Raw genomic sequence first — 14,702 nt, 5'->3', positions numbered from 1 at the left:
GCCAAAATAGTCATCATGCGACCATTTCAAAATGGCGTCGTACTTGATTACTCCGGAATGTCTGCTGTTCTTAAAGTCTTTTCATCGGCGGAAGCGACGAGGTGTGCAACAGGCATGGACGAAGTGTATCGAGCCTGAGCATTTCACTCTTCAAAAGTCCGCGCTACAGTTTATTTCACTGCTGACCCCGTTTTACTCGTGAAACGTCACTGTCAACTGAAGTGAAACTTGGCAATAAATAGTTGCAGCGAAACAAGCGTTTTGTTTCAGTTCAATAAGGAATTATGCTTTCACCTTTGCACTGTAATAGATTAGTGAAAACGTATAAAATTACGTTCTTATAATTGTATTTTTTGGTTGCCGCCTTATTTAGGTAATAAGTAAAGTTTGAAGTACGAACTTGCAACCTCGCGGAGGCACAGTGGCTGGCGGTTATGAGGGCGTGGGCTGGGCTTCATTGCAGACTTGAGTTGTATCTGAGTACAGTCGGAGTCGGTTGGCGTAGGACAAGGGCAAATGGAGATCGCAGGGAGATGCATTCGTCCTGCAGTGGACATAAGTGGGCTGATGATGATGAGGCTTCACATCGTACTCATAGTAAGAATCTAGAAACTGGTTCTGGATTTAGTTCCGTGGGATGTAAGCGGTGCATTATTTCCCCCGCAACATGCAATAAACCATTCCGTAGTAAGCCGAGGCATCACTGTGACGGCAGGCAGCAAGCTACTGGGATTTCATGAAACAAATGAAAAAAAAATTAAATTATGGGGTTTTACGTGCCAAAACCACTTTCTGAGTATGAGGCACGCCGCAGTGGAGGACTCCGGAAATTTCGACCACCTGGGGTTCTTTAACGTGCACCTAAATCTAAGTACACGGGTGTTTTCGCATTTCGCCCCCATCGAAATGCGGCTGCCGTGGCCGGGATTCGATCCCGCGACCTCGTGCTCAGCAGCCCAACAACATAATGAAAGAAATGACTAAGCTGATCATTTATGTATGGATGGATGTTATGATAGTCTTGCTGTAGTCTTGCTGATAGTCATGAAGCTCTTGTTATTATACTGCTTAATGTCCTACCTAGGTTAAACAATAAAAAAAGAAAACATTATGAATTCCTTCAACCAAATTTTCTGATCCCCTATTGCGAACTGTGCTTTTGTACGTCTCCGTTTTTGGTCGTTTCAATACTTTTCTTCCACCAATCCTCCAATCGCATCTTACCAATCTCTATTGCGGACATGTTTACTTTCCCACTGCTCTCGCTGAACCCCAGGGTTTCAAGGAGGCCAGTGGTGCATAGATCGACCACTGGGTAGACGTCTTCATATTCTAGTTTGCCCCTTACCGCCACCTTTTTGCAGCTTCTTCAACCATGATCAAGGCTCCGAGACTGAGCGGCATATCGGAGGGTGCACTGCTGTTTTAAATCTCGGAGGCAATAACAAAAGGAGGAGCATTTTTATTAGTTTCCGGGAGATGGCGCTGCCTTGTCAAGGTTTTCCAAGTGGTGCAATTCATTGCCCCGTTCCAAAGGGGACGCTCATAACATCCATCCATTTTCCGATAGCAATATTTTTTGTTTTCTTTGTCTTGGACACTAATATTGAGTCCACCTGTTACATCGAGTTCATTGGCCACAAACTATCATCGCCATCATCATTATTATTAATAAGAAGGCATTGTTTTAAGAAACTACGGTATCTCGAAAAGCAATGCACTTCTCTTCGAGTACCCGTGCCACTGGGTGCGATTAATGCCATTAAAAGTGTAAAGCCTTTGTTTATGGATGCCATTATATCTCGGTCGCTGCTATAAGTCGCATACTTAATGACTTAAAACGTCGCGATGGTGATAGCTGCACTGAAACGGTTAACATTGTTGGTCAATCGTAATGCAGTAATAAAAAAGTTATTTAGGGAGCAAATGTTTTCGAAATGGGTTGACAAACATTAATAGGCGTACTTTATGTGGTTTACCTCAGGAATGTCATTTTTTGCACCCAGGCGCAAACTGTTTGAAGTTGAAGCTTTCGATGCATTTTCGGAGAAATGTGTTGGCGTTTCAGTTACTTTTTTGCTTCAATGTATAAAATGATGTTCTGTTAAGAAAGTAACTGGAACGCCAATGCATTTCTCCGCAAAGTTCGGGAATTAATGTCTCGAAACTGGTGCCACCCTGAAAATTAATTTCCAAGTGATTCACCTTGAGAAATCAACGGCTAGAGAGAGAGAGAATAGCAAAGAGAAGAAAGGCAGGGAGGACGAGCGTCCGGTTTACTCCCCTGCACTGGAGGTAAGGGAAAGGGGGAATGGAAAGAAGAAAAGATGAAGGAAGTGATGAATGTGTGTGCAGTGAAGCACCGTGACACCATAGGGGAGTCCCATAGCCGTGGATCAACGCAGATCCACTGCTAGAATTTTGTAAATTGCAATATGGGCCATAACGTTATTAACTAAAAACTTATTTTGTGAATTGTTGTTAATTAGTCGATTACGCATTTCAATTTCTTCGTGCACGCAGTCTCTCCCGCCTCGAGTGGACCACCTCACGAACTAGAAATGGGCTACCTGCCACAAGCGACTTTTAAAAAATGATGAAAGTGTTCGCTGAAACGCCGCGTATAGTGCAAGTTGGTTAATATTGTAGATTGCGTCAACATATACAGCTTTCGCACCGTCATTTGTTAGCAGCAAATTACGGAGGATCGAGGCGCGTTCTCGCCGTCGTCGCCATCTTGCTAACCCGACACTAAAGCCCCTTAAACTTCGTAAAGTACTGCCACGCTTTGAAGAATGCCGCCTCCTCCTCGCGCGCTCTGGCCGAGGCCGACGCCGCGTCGCTATTGGCCTAATAGCATCACGTGGGCCCTCGCGCCGTCCATCCGCGCCATTTTTGCTCGAGAAGCGTCTACGGAGTGACGAGGAGCGCATGTTGGCGCCGTTGCTACGCTCGAGCAGTGTAGGCGGCGCCACGGTCGAGGAGGGAGCGTGAAAGAGAGGACAAACGAGGAGGAGTGAAGACGTAGGAAGAGAGTGTCAGTACTTTAGGAAGTTTAAGGGGCTTTACCCGACACGCGTCCCCAGGATTACCGGACATGTATACAGGTTGCGCCATCTCTCGGCAGCGACCACGCGCCCGGCCGTAACTGAATGGGGCACAGCAGAAAAAAAGAAACAGAAAGTGCAGATCCAATTCGCACGTTGGAATCTATGTGAACCGAAGCTTTCGTGAAGCGATTAAAGAAATTCTATAAAGATAAAAATGAAGCGATATTTCTACACCTACTCGAAAATCGCCTCCAATGTCTCAACTACGCCTTGTCAACTGTCATTTTCTTTACCGTCCCCCGAAGCATCTCAAGGATCCCTTTACGTACCCGTTTAAGAGTTCAGATGCGGCACGCTCAGACTTGAGTGAGTGAGTGAAGAAACTTTATTGCAAGTCCGGCGAGGACGCGAACTCGTCGCGCACCCGGCTAGTCCCACGTCGGGACCGGCAGGTCTAGCCCACCGGCCCGGTCGCGAGCACGCCGGACAGCCAGGATTTGCTTTTCTAGAGCGGGGCTACGCAAAAGCGAGTCCCACGCCTCCTTGATGAACTTGGGGTATGTCGACCCGCACTGCCAGAGCATGTGCGCTATAGTGGAGGTCTGCCCGCAGGAGGGGCAGACGTCGTCGCGATACACGTCGGGGTAAGCCTCGTGGAGAACGGACAGACACGGATACGTGCTGGTCTGCAGAAGCCTAAGCGACACGGCTTGCGCCCTATTCAACTTGGGGTGAGGGGGTGGAAAGACCCTTCTAGACATGCAGAAGAATTTAATAATCTCGTTGTGAGTAGCGGGAGCGTCTCTGTGGTCGTAGGGAGGAGGGGAGTCGGTGCTTCTTGCAGAGAAAGCGCGGTCGGTGAGGTCACGCGCGGCCTCGTGAGCCGACTCAGACTTCTTTATGTACCTCACAGTAAAAAGATTGCTTTGGCATGAAACAAGGTACAGATAAGACATTGGAGGCGACAAATCAGAGTGTCTATCTTCGTGCATGTACCTGCGAAAGTACCTCGTCTATAAGAATAATGGCCTATACCTTCAGCTCACCAACATCTTTTAAGAACGTTACTAATTGCGAAGTACCGTTTCTTATTACTAACTCTTCTCGTCATCCAGAGTAATCACAATAAATAACTAAATAAATATTGAAAGAATTAGTCTGGTTTTCCTGTCATATTCGTGCGGAATGTCAGTGGTTCATTTGCGTCCAACGAGCAATGAAGCACACTACCAAATCAGATCGTCATTGAATCTTTAGCACTGCGGTAATATACTGGCATTTCTTGAAAAAAAAAGACACAGAGGAAATGAAGAAGCTGATTAGGGCCCAGGATCAGACCTCTCAAACCCTGGCAGTCTGGAGGGCTCGCGACAGGGCCGTCAGGTTCCACCTGATGGTCCCCAAGTGGGCCTAGCCAGGTGGCGTGGCGTTTGCTTACGTCTATAGTGGACAAAATAAAGTTTTTTCACTCACTCACTCACACAGAAAGATAACACTGTAAATCAAACCTGGATTAACCTGCAAGTTGCCGCCTGAACGCCATCTCTGCATAGTTTGTTCAACTAACTCACGCCTATGAGATTTGGCACTGCGCCCGAGGGCGCATTGCACCTACAGATCTCGGGAGACAGTAGCCATGCGAGAAAAGCGCTTTGGTTAGTAGTTGAGAGATGGCGCTGGCTGTCAAAGGTGCTGTCTGCGGTTAGGGTGCATAGCAGGGTAGTTTCGGACTGGAAAAATTTGTCTAGCGCAGGTTTAGCAAGAGAGACAGACGAGGAACGAGTGGGAGGGAGGAACATTGGTCGTATTCAGGAGGAAGAGGAAGAAACGTAATCGCTGCGTCCAAGGCCTGTCCAAATGGTAGGATGACGTCCGACCAGGCTGTTTTTGTTTGGCCGTCATGCCTTCGGCTGTACTAAATCGCGTTATTTGCAATCGTGTACCGACGAATATTGACGCAGAGAGAGAGAGAGAGAGAATACTGTATATTTGATGATAACACTGAAATTGCTAATTAACCACTATCCAACTCAGCCGATTTGTGCAGATGCACCAGCCAATTACAATAGCTTTTTTCAGTGATGTCACACAGATACACGCCTATTTGTACAGATGGAAGAAACAGTATGCTTTTTTTTTATGAATGGGCGGAGCCCATTCTTATTTCTTAGAGGTTGTCCCCAAATATAGTGTACAGTCTAGCACGTAAACACCCAGTGTTTTCTTCTGGCTTTTCCGATCGACCAAAGCTGTATATGCCCTATCCTTTCGTACTTTGCGACTCACGAATCAATGATGACTGAAAGACTGAAAGAGGTTTGTGTTACAGAGGAGGGGGAGGGGACCAAGAGGCAAGAACAAAGGCAGCAAACTTATCCAGGAAAAGAAGGTGGTTATTGCGAAGAGTGGGAAAGAAAAATTGGGAGGACGCTTAAGCTTCGCGTTTAAGAGTGGAACGCGATAGCATTCAAAGATCCCTGACTGCTTCTCATGCTTCCCGATAACTGGAGCTTATGTAACCGTAATGTTTACCGGGAAACGCTGGCCGATCCCAAAGGTAGTGCAATACCGGTGTGACCCGCGGCGGAGGTGCAGTTCGGGAATAAGGAGCCCACCTACACAGCTTCGTTGATCGTCCATCTTGGCAAAGTGGAAGGACACTGGGATTTTTTTTTTCCGGTTCAAATAGTTCTCATTCGCTTATAACGATGCCAATCATCTACATTTACTCTATTATAAGGATGAAATGTATTCGCAAATTTCGGATTTTTATGCAGATGCAAGCTAATTACTTTTAACGCGACTTCTCGCGTGATGGAGCTGGTGTACTCACAAAAGAATGCTCAGGCATTAAAAAGCAACGGGTTGCGTACACGTCCTCCACTCAAGAACAGTTAACCGCTTAGGAGTGCATTACCGTTCGAGCAGTAGGCTATGGGAGCTCCAGGCGGCTCCTATGCGCCTCTACGCGTAAATGAACACATACGTTGTGCTTGCAAACAGCGTGTTGCAGCCGTAATAATCACAGTGCAGTGCCACCACCTAGTCATCCGCCGCAGGCGCTCCACGTACAACGTTCGTTCTGTTGCGAGGCGAACACGTATAGTCGCATGTGTGCATGTACCATTCGCCTCTTCACGGAGCTACGGAGAAGGCACGTGGCTACAATGCCTCAAAATCCCTTCTGATGTCTGGGCGTTTCACTTCGTCGCGAACAAAAGTTTTAGCATAAGATAGTACGTACGGCTACTTCCACTGTCAATGGAGCCAACGATTGGTTGTGCTGCTACCGTACGCTACTTTACAAGGCCTCCACGATTGTTCTGGCTAAATTGGAAGTTTTTTCACTATATCGAAACAGTGTGGCGGGCGAGCTCAATATGCAGATTCAGTTCTCGAGTTCTTTATCTTTGCTTTTTATCTTTTAGTCTAACGTTTTAATGCAGAGTAAATGTACGCCTAAAACGCTGTTGTTCTAGTGTTTGCTACTAATTGGATCCGGAAAGAAACTGTTGCGATATCGAGTGGCTGCTGTACGGAGCAACGTTAGTAGACTAGCTTCAGTTGTAAAAATTGGCGGTCGTTTAAGGGTTTAGTGCCCGTATTCACAAACGGAACTTACCCTTAACTTATAACTTAAGTAGTCGCGATCGATGCTTAGCGCCTTTCATGGACAAATCTTGTACTTAAAGTAAACTTAAATCGACACTTGAGTGCCGGAAAGTAAAGTACGGTCATTGGCAACCTTAAGTGTGACTTTCGCTAGTCTCGCCAGCGAGCAAGAAGGCCGCCTACTACGGCAGCCTCGACGACTTTGCTGATTTCGCCGGACGTGTGCGCAATATTACGAAGGATGAGGCATACCGATACGTGTCGCCATTACGGCCACGGCTTAAGGACCGACGGAATCCCATGGAAGCATGCAACGACGCGGGATTCTCGTGGCGGTACCACTTTTCCAAGCAAGCAGTGCTACGGCTTTTGGAAATGCTGCCACTGGTCCCCACAGACAATGAACGCGGTCACCCCGTACCGCCGCTGCTCCAGCTTCTAATCGTGCTGCGATTCTACGGCGCCGGAACATTTGAGGTTGTCACCGGGAACCTCGTTAACGTTTCGCAAGCAACTGTGTCTCGAATCATTGCACGAATGTCAAGAATGATTTTGTTCCCGCAGATCGTGAAGTTGCGAAATGGTAATTATTTGGCATCAGTAATGGAGGAGTTCTACGCCATCGCACGGTTCCCTGGTGTGAGCGGGTGCATTGACCGCACTCATGTACCCATCAGTAGTCCCGGAGGAGATGACGCGGAGGTTTTTCACTGTCGAAAGGCTGCGATGGCGCGAAACGAATTCAAGGAGCACGGTGCGTTCTTCCTCGGAAAAGATTGTTTTCCTTTTTTCCATCGTCCGCGTGGGTTGAAAACATGCAACGGCCACACACTCTCTGCGCAAGAACACCGCAAGTTTTCAGCAGCAAAACAAAACAAAACAAAAAAGTCGGGACGGCGACACGCAGAACCGCAGTGGCTGCGAGAGCCAACGTGAACTTGTGGCCAGACGAGTTTGAGTAAAGCGCTAAAATCAAACCGTTCTTTGTATTTTACTCAGAAGAATGCGCGAGCAAGCACTGCAACAGTTATATCCACATTACTCTGCTGCAAAAATTATTTTTTTGCGATTGAACCTATCGTACACGTCAAATATTTACGTATCCTCGACACCAGACGACATACTTTACTCGAAAAGTGTTACTTTCGAAAGTGATACAGTGAAAGCTCGTTAATTCGAACTTCAATAATTCGAATTTATGGATAATTCGAACTGTACGATCTGGTCCGGCCAAGCTCCACAGAAGTCTATGCATAAAAAAGTCCGTTAATTCGAACGCGAGAAGGTACCTTCACGGATAATTCGAACTACGCTGGCCTGGCACACGGCCAGAGAAACGTGCCTACTGCCTACACACAAGGCTGTATTGCCTCCGAAACGGAGAGAACGGCGAGAGAAGGCAAAATCGGAAAAAAATCTAACCGAAGCGGGGTCAGCCAGAAGGCAGCGGCGGCAGCCGCCTCTCCGTTCTACGTAACCTTCGAGACTTCTTGCCCATTGCGAATCTCGGAGGCTTTGCAAATCTTGTACAGCTGCTAATGTTGTGCGGAGATGGCACGGCAAGCTCCAAAACACAGCGAATCAAGTACGTCGCAGTTGCGCTTGCAATCAAGAACCAACGAATCAGGGCCTTCGCCACCTTCACATGTTCAGCGTCTTTGTCTCGGCAGTCTTCATCGGTTGTGCACCTCTGTTTTCAGCTTAGGAGGTATCGGCCGTCGCGATTCATTGTGATGGTGTTAAGCCTCGGCTAACGTTCGTTTCGGTGGACATCGGTGGTGTGGCACAGTCGGACCCAGAGCTTCGACTTGAAGATGGCGTGTGCCCACGGCACACGCCATCACTTTCTGAGGCACCAAATTTCTGACATGCCCTACTGCATCCAAATCGCAGTGTACTGTTGCCCTCCTTCACTTTCGTTAGTTCGAACTTTCGTTAATTCGAACTGAAGCGGCTTCCCCTTGCGGTTCGAATTAACGAGCTTTTACTGTACTTAAGTGTCGTTTTTGAAGAACTCGCCTAAAACTTTCCTAACACTTGTACTTTTCCCGCACTTATTGACGCCCTACTTAAGTTCTGTTTCTGAATACGGGCCTAAGCTTCACCTTCAAGAGTGGAACGCCATAGCGTTATCGCATCCTGTTCGCACCACCCACTCAAACGCGCTACGCCAGCCAAACGTCGCGATCGGCAGAGATAGCCGGGCCCCGACGCGCCATGAATGCGGACGCGGTCATGGGGTGAGTAGCGCGCCACGTGTCGGGGCAGCGCCGTACATTGCGAGGAGGGGGCCTTCTGTGTTTGTCGCAAGATGGCTCTGCGTGTGCGCAGAGCGCAGAAGAAATTTAGCGGCAACGTACTTCGCTACTCGTAAAACTGCGACTTCTGTAAGTTATATGGTCATAAGTACCGATATACACCGCAGTATAACTTTCTACGGCAGGTTTCGAAGGCAACACCGCATTCACTAGAGGCGATTTTGTCCTGCTTCGAAGGAACGAACTCGGAATTAAAACCTTCTTTTTTAAGTTACACACTGGAACATTGCCAGTAAAAATGTTTTTACAGGAAAAGGGCTTATTTCTTCCATGGGGATCTCACTGCCTTATCTGCAAACAACCAGAAACGATAGATCACGTTTTTCTTCATTGTTGGGGAGGGGTATTTTTTTGGGACGTACTACAAAGAACGTTAAAGAAACAGTTTCCCCTCGACCCTCATGGAATACGGTATCTACCCATTGCCAACGAGGATGGTTTTCCGTTTGATTTAATAATCTTAATTGGCCTCCACAGTATTTGGCGCTCTCGAATGGCAGGATACTACTGCGATCCCGACGCACGACCAACGCGAATTTATTTCCGTGAAACTGTGCATCGGTTTGTTGAGATTTTGAAGGCCGGTGGGGATACCCCCGAGTGGCTGTCAAGGGTGGAGCCATTGATGGCTCTAAATGAATTTTAATGTGACGAAGCCAGCCTCCCACCAGGCTGTTTATGTCAATACGACGTGTCCATTGTATCTTTTATGTTTTGTTTTATGTATTGCTATTGCTGTTCTTTCTTTGTCAAAGTCAGGCAATAAAGAAAAAAAAAAAACTCGTGGCTGAGTGGTAGCGTCTCCGTCTCACACTCCGGAGACCCTGGTTCGATTCCCAACAGCCCATCTTGCAAGATGTTTTTTATTTATGAAGTGCCTTCTGGGATTTATCGCTCACGGCCAACGCCGCTGACTCCGACACCGACGCCGACGACACCGGCTTTTCTGCGACACGAGCTCCTTAACGCTGTCGCGTTAAAACCGCACGAGCGTGCAACTGCGAAAGAGAATGTACATGAGAGTTACAATGAGGCAAGAGGGAAAGTGAAATGAAAGGTACGTGTGGTGGAAAACTTTATTGAAGAAGATAGGAAATAACGGAAAGGAAGAGGCTGCCTAAGGGATGAGGCCCTTCGTCCAGGGCTCTACTGGCGCGGGCTGCTCACACGGGTCAGATCAAGAAGCGCTGTTTGCCTGGTCCAGATCGCAGTCCGCGAGTCGCGTCTCCCACGGCAACGAGCAGTTTCGAGGTTAGCGTGAATGGCGAGTCGGCTGTTTGAAGGTGACTCCCACACTGTCACGTGATATGTCCCAGTGTGGGTCGATCTCCGCACCAGGGGGCAAGCGTGCCCTGGAACCGCTGATGTCCAAGGAGATATGGAGATAGGTGGACTCTGCGCAAGTATCCTAGCTGATAGATGACTGGAAATGCTATCGTTCACGTACGGGCGCCGACAAAAGTGGTATACTGCACGCAGCGGGAGCCGGAGCAACGGCAAACTGCATCGCAACGCCATCTACAGGCCAGGCAGCATCTGGGATCGAGACAGCCAATGGGTGCCCTTAATTATGTGCAAGCATGTCGCTTGACTCGTGTCAATGTTTCGTGCTTCAGCTCGCCAAAATGCCGAGCGACGCCGCTGCAGTAGCAATCTGCGTGGAGTATACCACTTTTGTCGGCGCCTGTACATTGTGCTTCAAACGTAGCAATCAATGCTACAAAGTAGGGTGCGTTGTGATGCGCGCACACTAGGGGGCGCGCGAATCGATGCACCTTACAAAGGATAGAGACTTCCTTCAGTGCTCGCATTCGCAAGCATAGAGTTTCTCACTACATTACCTAGACGGAAATCTGGCGCTGCTGCGCTGTGGTATGCATGGGAATGCCGGTATGTTGTGACTTCGGATTGGCATCGTTCTCGTAGAGACAGGACACCTCGAAGACGCGCTTGGCAAGTACTGTTCCGTCTGTCACAATGATTCATATTCTACTAAAAGAGCACGTAAAAAGTTGTTTTGGCTTTATTATTACGCGAAAACATGTTTTGTTTAACTAGGAGAACTTGTTATTGTGTGTACGACTACATGTTACGTAAAAAATTATCAGCGGGACGCTAAAGTTGGAGGACAGACGACAAGGCTCGCGCTCGCTTTGAAACAGTTGGTCGTATGTTCTGGCTTTTCTTCGCTTGGTCATGCATCGTGGGCGAGTAAAGATGTAATCTGCGTGAATGGAAACATTTTATGAAGATTTTACTTTGAGAACGCGTTATTTGCGTAGCCATATCCACGTTTTAGACGAAGCCTCTTACAACACCAGCCAACACGAGCCTCGCAGACACATATACCGTCATTCCCATGACGGCACGGTGCCCCCTTAAGAAACTCCCATAGACGGTGGCGCCAGATTACCCTCTAGGTGTTATAGTGAGAAACTCCATGTTCGCAAGCAAGGAGCATTGCCTTACACGCGAAAGACAGACACGCGTCATGTAATTATACGCAACATTAAGCCTGAAGCTTTTGTGTCGCAAAGTGGGGCGTAATTGTTACATAGAAAGCGTCGCAAATCTCCGATCTATTTACCGCCGAACCTGTAGCTGAGTGACCGCTTGCTCCCGCGATCAAAGCGTAGTACGTCGTAAACTGGAAGCGCAAAAAAAAAAGATCCAATGATGCGTATATTCACGTAACCGTACGTTCACTAGCTATAGGTGCAATACATAATGTAGTTCCGTATAAACCGTTCCGTATCAAAACTAACCGCAGTAACAAACACACGGAGTGGGACATTACGGCCGCGCTACTTGCGTGGATTACGGAGTGTTTCCTGCAATGTAAGATTCAATACGAAACGGAGTACAGGAATGACGAAGGCTAGCTGGGTACGCTGCAGTATGGGCGATAGAGAAGGAAAATATAAATAATGAGAACAACGTAAAGGGCTCGGACATGATTTAATGATTTAATGATGACATAATGATTTAGTGCGATGATCCACATACATGTGGGACATGAGGCGAGTGAGGTGGGTGTTCTCTCGTCGCTGCATAATTGAATAGACACAGCAGACAAAAAAAGAAAGAAAAATCAAAGTCCCTTTTTTTAAACAAAGATGCTTGAACGCGAAGCTTTCCCCCAATGCAAACTCAATTAAAAGTCCAGCGCCAACGACCACGCAACGAACCGAAGAAATGCTGAGCGACCCGATGCTATGCATATGTGAAGACCCTTTTCATCCACGCTGTGGCAGCAGTGCATTCATGACCCCAGAAAACTTCTGGTCATGCATTTTTGGCAGTCAAGTAAGCCACGAAAAAGGAAGTATTATGTCACGTAGTATACTATAAGCACATATTCTTCATGTGTTCAGATATAGATAACGTGCGCCATGCGTTGAGCTCATGTATAGGCTTTTTTTTTTGTTGCACATGAACAATAAAATTTACTTGTCAAAAATTCCAACTTAATAGCAACACCGGTGCCAGCTGGAAGGTTCTATAAATTTGTAGGCTATTGTAACTTTGTGTTGTTCCAGAGGGCTTAATGAGAAGTCTTCCGGGAACATTGACACGAGGAAAGAGAGAGGTTTAATTGTACAAGTCGGGGAGACTGAATAGCCCTAATGTTACAATAGGTATAGTTCTTGGGCCTCTAGAGGGTGAGGGCGTGATAGTGCTCATCCTGTCACCTGTCTTTTTTCCTTCATACTCGAACTGAGTTGGGCTAAAGCAAGACAATAATATTTTACGTTGTAGATGGGGAAGAAGGAGAAAAAAACAGAGCCATAAGCGCGTGCCAAAGACGTGTAAGAGTGTGAGTTATAGACTGATTTACACCACTATTTACTTGTAAGGATGCAAATTATTTTGCACTCTAGATGGGGAAGAAGAAAGAGTATACAAACGCGCAGCCCTACTAGGTGCGCCACACTCTCTCACTCGGCGGCGCTACAAACGCTTTCCACTCCGCGAGTACACAGCATGGACACGCGCAGACCTCTCCTGGATGAATGCTAGGAGCGGCTCTTCTGTAGTGGGGTGGTGGCTTGCGCCACCAAGCTCAATCATTACATTAATATGTCAAATTTCTTCGCTGTCTAAGCATAAAATTCGTTCTCAAATGAGATAATGGATTGAAACAGAAGCAGCATAGTGCGCGCTACGCTTTCAGTCTGTGGCAAATTAGGCTTTTACGTTTCTTCACTGTATGTGTCATTGCTACAATGTTAGGACACCAATCTTCCAACCACCTTTTACTGGTTCTTTATGAGTGGTTATGAGAGGGCCGGCATTCCGCGGGATATGCCATCTGATTTTAACGCTCTTTACAGACTTTTCGCAGTATCAGGCGTACGATGTGACAAAAAAAAAAGAAAGTTGTTGGGCTAATGCTGCTCTGCCGCATGCATGACCTCGACTGGCCTTTTTCACGTTTTTCACAGCCTTCCTAGTATATATAGGGCGAACGTTGAAAGTGTGTTCTTTATGTTCCGCACCGTGATCAAGAAGGAGCATGCCATAGTTGCGGATGCAAACATCGGAAGGTATGCTTGTATACATTACACCAACTTGTACGTAGCGACAATGATTCTTGTACCATTCGCTCAATAAAGCTTTTCTAATAGCGACAGTGTCTTCTTGCATTATATAGAGAACAGTTGCCTATATTTTGGAAGGAATGAATAAAAGAAGAAAAGACTGATTTTGGGGCGTGTAATCTCACGTTAAATTGAATGCAAAATATAATAATAAATTACGAAAGACGACCTCCGTATTTACCCAAAAGTATTAACTCCGGTATACTCAGAATCCTAGTTGTGGGGGACGCCGCATAGGATATTATGGCTCAAATTTTTTTTTTTGCCACTTTAGGGTTCCTTACTGTGTATGCACCGAAACCCAGTACACCAGCGGGATGACCGGGATCGAGCCCACGACCTCGTAATGTATCGAATCATTAACTGAAAACAGATTTGTGCAGTGAGCTACGGAGACATACGCGCCGCCATGCTCTAGAGCTGTCATGAATACCCAGCATCGATCTTCTATCCTTGCTCTAGTCAGCGTCGTTATCCAAGCAAGGATCTCCAGTGTCCACAGCCAGAGTTTCGTCAGCATATTCGATTGACACGAGGTATAAAACTGCGCCCTGTACACGTTACTCAGAGGAACATGAACAAACTGGACAAACATTGACGAACAACTTTTACTTTTATTTTACTTATCAAGTGCTGGCTGCTCTGTATTACAGGCATCAGGCACAAGAGGGGACATTGGATACAAAATTCTGCAATAATGTAACGAACTCTGTGTTATTCGGGTCCCTCAAGAAGATAGGAGTCCCTCACAGTTGTCTTCAGGACATTGTTTTCCCGCGCGGGAGCCAGTTGTGTAGGAAGGAGGTCACTCGGCTTCTTTTAAGGTACCTGCAGGACACGGATTTTGCCTCCACATGGTGAACTTAGGAGTGACTATTTGTAATTGTGAGGTCTGTGTCTTATTTATGTGATTTATTTATTTTAAGTGTCGCTACGACGGAGCAATTGCCGGCAGCAACTGCAAGGCTAATCTCACCAGTAGCCTACAACCACTCAACTCAACTCTACAACAAGAGAAAAAGTTGTTTAGATAACAAAGAGCTGTAGGACAGCTGTAAGTTTTATTGGAAAAAAAAAACATCGATTATTAGGGCAATGGCAAACCCATGCGCACCTTTAAA

General features: G+C 46.8%; 1 protein-coding gene across 1 annotated transcript in view; it reads right to left on the bottom strand.

Moving 5' to 3' along the window:
* Positions 1 to 14,702, bottom strand: part of LOC135919289 (alpha-(1,3)-fucosyltransferase C-like) — a 464,583-nt gene that overhangs the window by 48,300 nt on the left and 401,581 nt on the right. The window lies entirely within an intron of this gene.

The sequence above is a fragment of the Dermacentor albipictus genome, chromosome 7 (assembly GCF_038994185.2).
Source record: "Dermacentor albipictus isolate Rhodes 1998 colony chromosome 7, USDA_Dalb.pri_finalv2, whole genome shotgun sequence".
In the NCBI taxonomy this organism is placed as follows: domain Eukaryota; kingdom Metazoa; phylum Arthropoda; class Arachnida; order Ixodida; family Ixodidae; genus Dermacentor; species Dermacentor albipictus.
Note: the sequence above shows the minus strand (reverse complement) of the source record. Positions and strands in the feature narration are given on the sequence as shown.